The 10,762-nt window shown below is 40.8% G+C and overlaps 1 long non-coding RNA gene across 1 annotated transcript in view; it reads right to left on the reverse strand.

Annotated features, from left to right (window-relative positions):
- The window catches only part of LOC118496321, a 39,419-nt gene extending 33,642 nt beyond the window's left edge, over positions 1–5,777 (reverse strand). The window contains exon 1 of the long non-coding RNA XR_004898883.1: positions 5,483–5,777. This is a non-coding gene — a long non-coding RNA (uncharacterized LOC118496321). The remainder of the gene's footprint in view (positions 1–5,482) is intronic.
- Positions 5,778–10,762: the final 4,985 nt, after the last annotated feature.

A 10,762-nucleotide genomic window follows, 5' to 3' on the forward strand; every position in this document is an offset into this window, starting at 1 on the left:
TCTAATCAGTTTTCTATTCTTTTCTTGAGCTCCAGCTAAACAAATAAGGCCACTGTGTTAAGTAATGTCAAACGACTCTCTAGATGTAGAAAGATGTTTTTTTTTTTTTTTCAATATGGCTAGTGATATGAATGCTTAGGGAAACAAGTGTAAGGTAAAACTGTAATTGTACTCATGATCTGTAACATGTTGCTGTTAAAACCAGAAGAGAAAAATAGATTGTTATTGATATAAAAGCCACATGTGGTAAAAATAAAGCTTTGTCTGTCTCTCTTTTACCCTTCTTCCTTTGTCAGGCACTGCATAATGCCTTTTTGTTTCTCCACTACTCTGGCTTCCTATATGGTGGCTACAGCTCCTCTACCCTACTGTAACAAATGTTTCCCATCCCCAGCCACAGAGGCGTACCTTCAAAACCACGGCCTTAACGGTTTTTTACCGCTTCCACCTACTTATTTAGTGTGTGTGTGTGTGTGTGTGTGTGTGTGTGTGTGTGTGTCAGGGCTGTATGCAGCACACAGCTGCCAAAAAGGCAGTCGAAACCTTGATAGCATCATCGCACAGGAAAGAAGCTAGTGAGCTGAGCTGGCGCTGCTAAATGTAGAGGAAAGTAGAGGAGTGGGGTTAAGTGCTAATCTGTCTTTTTGTGGATAAAACAGATGTTCAGAAGGCATGGGAACTCTTCAAACTTCTTCACTGCGGCTTCTTTGTGGAGGTCAGGATAGCAGCGTGTTCTTATCCAAAGTTGGATGCACAGTATGCGTAACCAAATGTTCACACATAAACTTTAGGCAACTATCAAAGAGAAGATGAAGTTACAGCCAGAGTCTCGACTTAAAAAACACCCTAAACACTTTCACACTTTTTAACATAGCTTTCGGTTTTATACCCTCCATCTGTGGAACCTTTTTTGGTTTCATCTTAGTCCTGCATATACTAATAATAATACCAATAATGTGATGTCATGTCAAGATATCGCCAGTGTAGCAAGATTGGAGTTTGATAGTCAATATTTTTTTCAGCAGCCTAAATCATCAGTGGTAGGTGTGACATTGTGTGGTGTCAGTCCTTACAGTAAAATAGCAGTAAAAAGATCTTCTTTCTAGGGCCGCCATATTGCACCAGTCTGCGGAAGAGACACACCCACAGTACAGCTGCATACTGAATAAGGGGTTTGATCATGATCAAGCTCTGGTGTTCACACACGTCTTGGCTAGCTTAGCTACAGATTGAATCTTGTTCACTGGAGATATTTGGAAGTTATCCTGTAAATATACAAAATCAATAGAAGTAGCAAGAGATGAGTCAGGTTTTGGGGCAGGTGGTTTGTCACCTAAAAACGTAATTCACAAAACGTAGACACAGAGTACTCAAGAGCATTACTGTAAACATGATGCACAACACAACACTGCAATGTAAAACTACTGATCATCCATTGAAATAGTATAACTGGAATCTATTCATTTATCAAAATAAAAACAAGTTCGGTTGGATGGCCAACTTAGACATTTTTACAGCAATGAAGAAATCGATTGACATATTGTAATAATGAAGGTGGTTCAGGAGACACTAGACCTACAGTAACTACCTTATACAGTGCTGTATATAAATGTAAATGTTAATGTAAATTAAACCATATTAATTTATCACAATTGTATGTAAATAGAAACAGTAGTTGTCAGGTAAATGTAATCAACAATAAACACACTTATGGAATATTGCCTTCTGAAATGTAGTGGACTGAAATTGCTAATACTGTCAAAATAACAATACAAGCACCAAACCATAAGAATGTGTCTCTGAAAAAGTACAATGCTTTCCACCTCTAGTGTGTTGGGGTCTGCTTTACCTTGAACAACTCAAATTTAAACCTTTGTGAGGCTGGAAGGCCAGATACATACACTGCACCTAATTGTTACATGCCTAGAGTTTGTTTCACAGTATTTACATTATGTAAAGATATGCTAATTTGTATTTACTACATCCAATTTTTGTGTGTGATTCTTCTATATTTGACTCCATAATGAAAAATGCCCTTCTAAACCAAAGTCATCCTGACTTCTATCAAGTTTTAATAATTATTCCCAAGGCAATAGATGCATATCTGTCCACAATCTAGTTTACCAATCAGCTTATCTAATATGCTGCAAGTGAACTTTGTTCACACCCCGTGCTGAACCCCACCATATTCCTCCTCCCCTTTTCCCTTGCTCCACTCCTTTCATCACTCCACATCCACAGGGGTGATGTAAAGCTTTTGGAGTAAATCAAGGCTTTCTCCTTCATAAACGCCTGTGCAATTAACTTAGCTCCTTTTCCCACTGATTTACGGCAGCCATGTTGGAGTCTGGAGTCAGACCCTCTGGAAGAAAGAGCTAGTTGGCTAGCTTCCCTCTCTCTCTCTCTCTCTCTCTCTCTCTCTCTCTCTCTCTCTCTCTCTCTCTCTCGCTCTCTCTCTCACACACACACACACACACACACTTTCAACCACAAACACTTTATGCATACATGCAGACTCATTCACATCTGCTTCTCTGAAAAGAAAATGATGAGTGAATAGGAAGAAAAGCAAAGAGCAGTGAGTGACACGATGAGGCATAATGGCAGAATGATTGGAAGCAGCAGTGCAAATTCGTCAGCCTTCTTACAAAGGTGGATATTCAAAGTCCTAAAACATAAGTATTATAGAGCCTTAGAGTTGATAGCTATATCTAAAAACAAATTTAGTATCAATGACACATTATCCACACAGTCAAAATAATTATACTCTGGATAAGCATTATTAAAAAGTGACTTTGTTTCTTTTATCTTAAAATACACATCTGCGAGGTTTAGTCAAATCCTTTCCTGCAAACTGGGGATTGATGATACACACAATTTCGGAAAACAAATAACCACGTCATTCTCCAAGTGGTTGGTACAAGCTGGAAAATCAGGGTTTATTGGTCGACCCAGAATTTTCCCACAGACAGTCCTGGCCCCTCCCTTTGAGGAAACAACTGCCTTCCACAGAATTTGTGTGTCTTCATTCCTCTCAAAATCTCACTCTAGCAATGAAACGTGAACATGGATAATGATGGTAAAATGCAACAAGTTCAGCATAAATGAGAAAAAATATCCATCTATGTTGCATAAATGTTGCAGAACATGGCTGTTGTGTGGAGAACACCTGCAGCTTGGTGGTTTTCTGCCTTGAATTGGAACCTTGATTTCCTGAACTTTGAAGCTTTGCACTACATTGAAAACCCCATGAGTTCATTAATATACTGTATGTATACATGGGGAAATGTAGTGTGGTGGTGTTTCTTCTTTACTGTAAAACATAAATTTCGTAGTTGTTTTTGATCAACAGCTGTGATAAACTGTATGTTGCTCCCATAATGCATGAATGCAGATGAGTGGAAGATGTAATGTAGAAATTACAACAAATTGCAGTCAGTAATTCAGTATTATTTGTTACTTTAATGGGGATTAGTGATTAAAACTCATACACACTACAAGCACTGAGACAAATGACAACAGATGAAAATCAAAGGTCAAACATTTTCAACTGAATATGAATGAATCTGAATTGCTGTACATTTAGGTCTCAAGTGACACTTCACCTTTGGCAAGTTATATTACAGCATAAATGCCTACTAATTATGTTTTTATAGAGTTTAATTCAATTCAATTCAATTTTATTTATAGTATCAAATCATAACAAGAGTTATCTCAGGACACTTTACAGATAGAGTAGGTCTAGGCCGCACTGTATAATTTACAAAGACCCAACAATTCCAGTAATAGAATAACATACAGGGAACCTGGGTGGAAAAAGATCAGAGATGTAACAATGTAAACATCACAATTTGACCATGTGAGAGGCACAGCAATGTGTCCTGCTAAAGTGTCCTTGAGCAAAACACAGTAACATCCTACCTGCTCACTCAGTGTAAGCAGCTTCGGAAAAGTGTCAGCTAAATGGCTTAAAAGTTAAAAGAAACACTGACATAGTTAAGTCAGATTTAGTTTCATAATCTTAATCACACAGCTTTGCAGTATGTGCCCATGAATCCAATGTGAGCAGATAATGACATAATTTTCATTTTGCATTCAGTATTTCTTTAAAGGCAGTTTTTTTTTTTTTGCTTGAATCCTTTGAGTGCTGCTGTTAGACAAGCTGCTAAATTTAGCATGGAAACATCCATGATTTTAATAATTTATTCCCAAACTGACCTGTAAGGATCAACTCTCACATCCTTCAAGGGCTTTGAACTGTAGATTCGGCCACAGATCTCCTAGTTTGTCATAATATAACTGCCACAATGTCTCAGATTCTATTTCTGACTTTGTCTATTTACTTTAATGCTTTTCAGATGTATAGGCCAGTGCCCCTCCCAAAACCTACACACATTTCCAAGCCCTCTGCACCCCCAACACACACACACACACACACACACACACACACACACACACACACACACACACACATGCCCCTGCAAAACCCCGGCCCTGCCCTTGTCTGCTGGCAGCTTCGCCGCACACTGGTTCCATTCTTCCAGGCCACGGATTGAGAGGGGCTGGTGTGTCTGTGTGTGCATTTGTGTGTGAATGTTTAAGGGTGCATTGGTGCTTATGTGCATAGAGTGTGTTGGAAAGCCAGTGTGTACAGTATGTTTTGCTACAGTTGTGTGTATTTCATGTTATTTGTAGTGATTATGCTGCTAACGTCTGTGCAAAAGGCACTGACTGCAGATGGGTTTAATGCATGTGGGAGGCTAATGTGTGCATGAGTGTTTGCATGTGACAGCAAGAAGGAGGGAGACAGACGGATATAGTCAGGATGCGTGCAGGAGCATTCAGGCAAATGACCCACTACACCCCCACCCGATCCAACCTACCACCCTCCCTCCACCTCAAAACCCCCCCAACAAACCCATCCACATCTCCACCCCGCCATGCTCAGGCCTGTACACAATGTTCTTACCGAGCCTGGCCTGTCATCTCTTTACACAGGATTTTAGAATAGATGCAATTGGTCAGGGTTAGCCTAAAATTATGTTTACACTTATGGCTGTATGGTGGCAAAATAATATAATACAACTTTATTAGTCCCCAAAAGGAGGAATTTGTGTAGTAACAGGGAGAGTGGTGTAGTTTTGTGTACACGTCTGGTAATCATTTTTAATCATAAATGCAACAGAAACTAAACTCCAAGGTTCAAGAGTTGTTACACACACGACAAGATGTAAAGCAGCTATTTATCAAGATGCATTTTGGGAATATGGGTGAAAATATAGTGAGGAGTAAAACTGTAGACACAGTATTTGATCACTGAATGACACAACCATTGAACTAGTTCATCAACAAAACTAAAACATGCAGCGTGTTGCGGTGCAGCCTGGTGCTGAGACCCTGAACCTGAAAGGTACCTTTGCTTTCCTATTCTTGCACCACATGGGCACTAAATCACAGAGACAGGAACATAACAGCAGCTTACCTTTGTGTCAGCCCAAGGCACCGAGTGCATTCTCCCTCCCTACATCTTCACTTTGTAGCTCATGCCAAATACTGTCACCCCAAATCTCCTACTAACCTCCCTCCTTATGGCAGCGGTCCTCAGAAGGCGAGCATGGTGGCATGGCAGAGCCACACGGCACCATCTGCTTCAGTAGGGCACGTGGTGGAGGAGAGGGAAGGGCTTCCTCCCTGCCTCACCCACTCTATCCCCTCTACCTTCTTCATCCAAATCCTTCATCCAATGTCCCGTCGATCACCCCACCTCCACTCTTCACCACCATCCCCCCTCCCCCAAATCCTCCTGATCATTCTCAAGGAATGAAGAGTAAGTCCCTCTGCACATGGATTCATGAACTCCTGCAGTAGCCATGGCAACCATGGGCAACTTTGTATTTGAGAAGGGGAATAAGGGAATAAAGGGGGGTGCTGGGGTGTTTTGGTGAGGAGGGTGGTAGTAGATTGTGTGTGTGTGTGTGTGTGTGTGTGTGTGTGTGTGTGTGTATGTGTATGAATGGGGGGGGGTTCTTGCAGAAAAAGAAGAGGCATTGTTGTATTGGTATTCAGGGTGTCAGCAAACCAGAGTAATTGCTGGGTCTTATAAAGGGGAAGAGGTAAAAGCTTGTCTGGGGGGGGGTGCAACTCTCTAAATACTTCCACACACAGCTGGAGGGAATAAACACTCACTCCGTTTATGTTGCCAGTTGACAGAAATTATTTCTATCATTTTTTGGCACCAGTGATGGAAGGGTCAATTCAATTTGTCTGGGAGCAAAATGAGACATGACATCTTTTTATTTGTTGCTAAAATGTATCCTCGCTGACACTTTTAGGTGCAAAGATAGAAGTTAGCCAGCCTTTTACGAACACCATGCGCTAACAGTTCTGCATCATATGCCACATGTAAATCCTAGAAACATAATATATGTGATCTGTTTACTGTCTACCCTGACTGCATATCTGTAGCTCACTCCAGGATGTATATATCTGCTTTCAGCTTCTTATCAGGCGCTCACAGTGTTCCCTGTAAAGCACAGACTCAACCACTATAGAGACGTACTCGCTGTGAAAAGACAGTGAGAGAGAGAGAGAGGGAGAGAGAGAGAGAGAGAGAGAGAGAGTGAGAGAGAGAGAGAGAGAGAGAGAGAGTGAGAGTGAGAGTGAGAGAGAGAGAGAGAGAGAGAGAGGGACAGAGAGGGGGATGGAAAAAAAACTCCTGACACCTCAGACTCCACTTCACAGCCAGTGAAGGAAGAAAGTGAACGAGCCACTAAGCCTTCCCTCCCCGCAGCTGCCTGCAAGGTGGAGATATTACCGTTCACATTTGGACAGATGCTAGGATCCCACTGTGGTGTCTGTGTGCGTGTGTTTGTGCATGTGTGTTTGTGTATATGCAAGGTGAAGGCCTTCATCTGTCACTGAGATTAGACATTATTATTAACACACAAGTAACACTTTTTTTCTTCTCACAGTCTAAGACAATAGTGATCTTAGCACTGATTCAAAGAAAATATGAAAATGTGTCCTTTGTCCTAAACTTTGGGAAGCATGGCAATTTCTGTGTGGTTGTGGTTTAGGTAACTGTTTGCATCTACATCCGGGCAGAGTTGGTTGATCGCTGGGAACAATGGACCGATGCTGGGTTTTATGAATCCCAAATGGTGAATTTAGAGAGCCCATAAACGGTTTTGTTATGGTCATATTTGTAAATGCACAGGATTATTTCTGAGTGTGAGCTTTGGAAGGCTTCATGATTGAGCTGCTAGGGGGAACCAAACAAACATACTGCAAGAGACAGGGGCCCTATTGAGTTTAATACTGTGTACTTAGAGAACATCGAGGTAATAATAGCATAATCAAACATGACATGATCTTATTGCCCTCCAAATGTCAACTGTTGATAGCAAACATTAAAGACCACTGACTCAGAGAGTAGCCAAGCAAAAGAGAAAAAAACATTAGAGTGTGCACAAGGCTGAAAAAGCTTATAAAGTAAATACTCAAAAATAAAAACAGCTGCAGTCAGCATATGAACCGACACAAAATGGATACCTAGGAGGAAGTCTGAGTGACTTGTCCAAACCCTAGTCTCATGTCTTATGCACTTTCATGTTGCATTATATTTAATTATAGATCATACCGGGGCAGCCCTTAACAAGGCCTGCTTGCCTCACAGGTACAAACAGTTGAATAATTCAGTAGTCGGCATGTAGGATAGGATGTGGTGTGAGTGCAGCTGTAGAATACGTATACTGTTATTCAACCCTCAGCTCCATCTTGCTGCGGGACAAAATGGAGATTCAGTGAGGTTAAATGGCAGATTTTTACAAGCTTTTGCAACCAAGCCAGGACACCTTTCAACAGAAAAAATAGCTATGATATAGTTTACGAGAGACTGACAGCAGCTACCTGCTATTTTATTTTTAATGCCAGCATGACTCATTGGCAAGCCAGTTATCCGAAAATCAACTGTAACAAGAACAAGCTATAGAGCATTAAACCACGTTCACGTTTTTAAACTGCACAGTTTATTGCAGGTTGACAGTTGACTGCTATCATGCTCAACCAAACCCATTACTGTTATTTGTCTTTTATCCTGTGCCCAATATCGTTTTACACTTTCTCCATTATGATAAAGCAAATTGCAGGTGGAGCTATAAATACAAAGAAATAAAAAAAGAGATGTTGTGGTTAAAAGGAGGGAGAGAGAACACACTCATTTTAGCATTTCTGTTTATAGCAGGAGTTAATGGACTCTGGAATGGCCTGAATGGAATGGCAAATCGAGTGCCACACAGAAGTGATGTAATCCTTGTGCTTCTTTGATATATCATGACAGACAGAATACTCATAAAAACTAGCATTGTATGAGGAGAAAAGCATTTAATTATACATAGTAAACACAGATAAAAACCCAATGTTTTTGCACAGTGACCTTGATAGCATTTGTTGAGTTCATTTTTCTAAATAAAAAAAATGAGAATATAATTTATAATTGAGTATTACTACTATAGTACTAGTATTTCTGCACAGTGCCAAAGTGAGCCCAGACAGAAAGCTGCTTCTTTGATTTTTGTAAAACACTTTATTGGGTTTGTCAGGATCCTCAGTGCTAATGACAGATCTACTCCTTAGTCCTTAGTCCTGCACTTGTAGTAATGGATCAGCTGTAGTGTTTTCATCTTTTGATTGAATCTAAATGTCCTTGCTGTGAATTGACTGGGTCAAAGATGGTTCTAAATTGCACTGCGATAAATGTTATATTCTTGTGAATTGTAAAACATTTAGCACTGTGTGTGAGCTAAAGTTAACTAATAGTTTGTCTGATTTTCTGCCATTTGAGGCAGTTATTGAGAGAAACCAGAAATCAGATATGACCCCAGTCTTGATTTTTGTTTTGCACAGATAAGATATTTCAGCCTGGTCTCACAGAATTCCGTGAAATGATCACGAACTGTTAACACCGCATTACGTGGTGGTGGCACGGAATGTGTGAAAATTCCGTGTGGCCGCCACGGAAAACAGTGCCAATGTAAAGTCAATGAGAAGATGACGTAGCATTAGGAGCGACTACGGTAGCGAGTAGTATGAAAGCCCGAAAATTCACGTGAGGAGGTTGGTTGGGGTAGTGGATGGGTCAAACAACACAGGACTTTCACCCAGGAGACCGGGGATCGTGTCCCGCGTGTCACGTTTCCTAAACCCAACTGTAAGCATCCCGTTCTTCTTTTCCCAAACCCAAACGTCCCGTTGTTGTCCCGTGTCCCATTATTGTTTTCCTAAACCCAACCGTTTATTTTTTTCCTAAACCCAACCATCCTGTTCTTCTTTTCCTAAAACCAACCGTCACATTGTTGTCCCGCGTGTCATGGAAACGTAAGCCCTCCCACTTAAGGGGCTGTGTTCATCGCCAATTCATGTTCATTTCACAGAATTCTTCCATGGGCCCATCGCAGAATTTTTTGTGATTCCGTGAAACTGCCACAGATTTTGAGTTAAGGGGCCGTGTTCATTTCACAGAATTCTGTTAGATCAGGTTGGATATTTTGTCTATCATGTGTTCAATACACAACTTATGTGTGGTTTGTGCAGATACATAATAATGCAAACTGAGTTATGCACAGATATTAATGATATAGCAATAGATACAATAGTCACCAACATGTACCCCTTTTACATAAGGTTTTGTTCTCTTAATGCTGAGATGGTTACAGTGGACTGAATGTATTGTTTTAAAAAGAAATATAGACATATAGAATAGTCAGCCACAAAACATGTAAGGGATAATGTTTTAGTTTATCAAACGTAGGCAACACTGTAACAATACTATAGTGTTATAATTTTACAGTACAGACACTATTTGGAAAAATAGGCTACAGACACAATTTCAGAATAAAGAGGCTGCTTGTAGCGTTTTAATGTTCCCAGCTGCTGTCTCTGCTGACTGTGGTGAAAGGAGGCTTTGGATGAACAGCAGGAGTCAGGAGTGGTGGGAATGTGTTGTGCACTCCTCAGTGGTGCCTGCTGAAACTTTTGAATGAAAAGGAAAACTTTCAATATTCGTGCCATCGTCTATCCCAACAATATAAGCGGCCAGCCAGTGACAGGAAAGAAGTGAGCCTATGGTATGTGGGATGTAACTCCACTCTGGGTGTTTCAATTCAGGTCAGACATTGGCAGTAAGACTTTCATAGGAATTTAATACCATATTTGATCTGGTGTTTACATCTTAGGCATTTAAATCAGATCTTGGTAAAGCCAAAAGAAAACATCTGAATTAGGTAAGATCAGAGTGGTAAATGCAGCCACAGTTTCTGAGCCTGATTTGAATACTGTGTTTAAATGTTGACTTTAAATGGATTTTAGTTGGGTTTGCCAAGTTCCATACTAAGAGGCATAATTTAGATACTAAAATGTATTAAAAAATGAGAGAAAAAGGAATAAGGTTTCAGCATGTTTGTGAGAAAAATAGAGATGGTTTATGGGATAGATAGTTAAGAGGAAGACATGTAGATGGGGGGTTGTGGGGGTGGAGTGACAGATAGAGAAAGAAGAGAGAGTGGATGCAATGAACAGGAAGCATCGGGAATGAATTCCCAGAGATGGCCACGCATGGCTGGGCTGAACTGGCCTGGATCCGGGAGGTGGAGGTTGGGTGGGGGGGTTGAGAGGCTGCTGCACGTCCAGCTGGACAGAAAGAGAGAGACAGAACGATGACATAGAGAGAGAGAGAGAGAGAGATAGAGAGAGAGAGAGAGAGAGA

This window comes from Sander lucioperca, chromosome 11, assembly GCF_008315115.2.
Source record: "Sander lucioperca isolate FBNREF2018 chromosome 11, SLUC_FBN_1.2, whole genome shotgun sequence".
Classification (NCBI taxonomy): Eukaryota; Metazoa; Chordata; class Actinopteri; order Perciformes; family Percidae; genus Sander; species Sander lucioperca.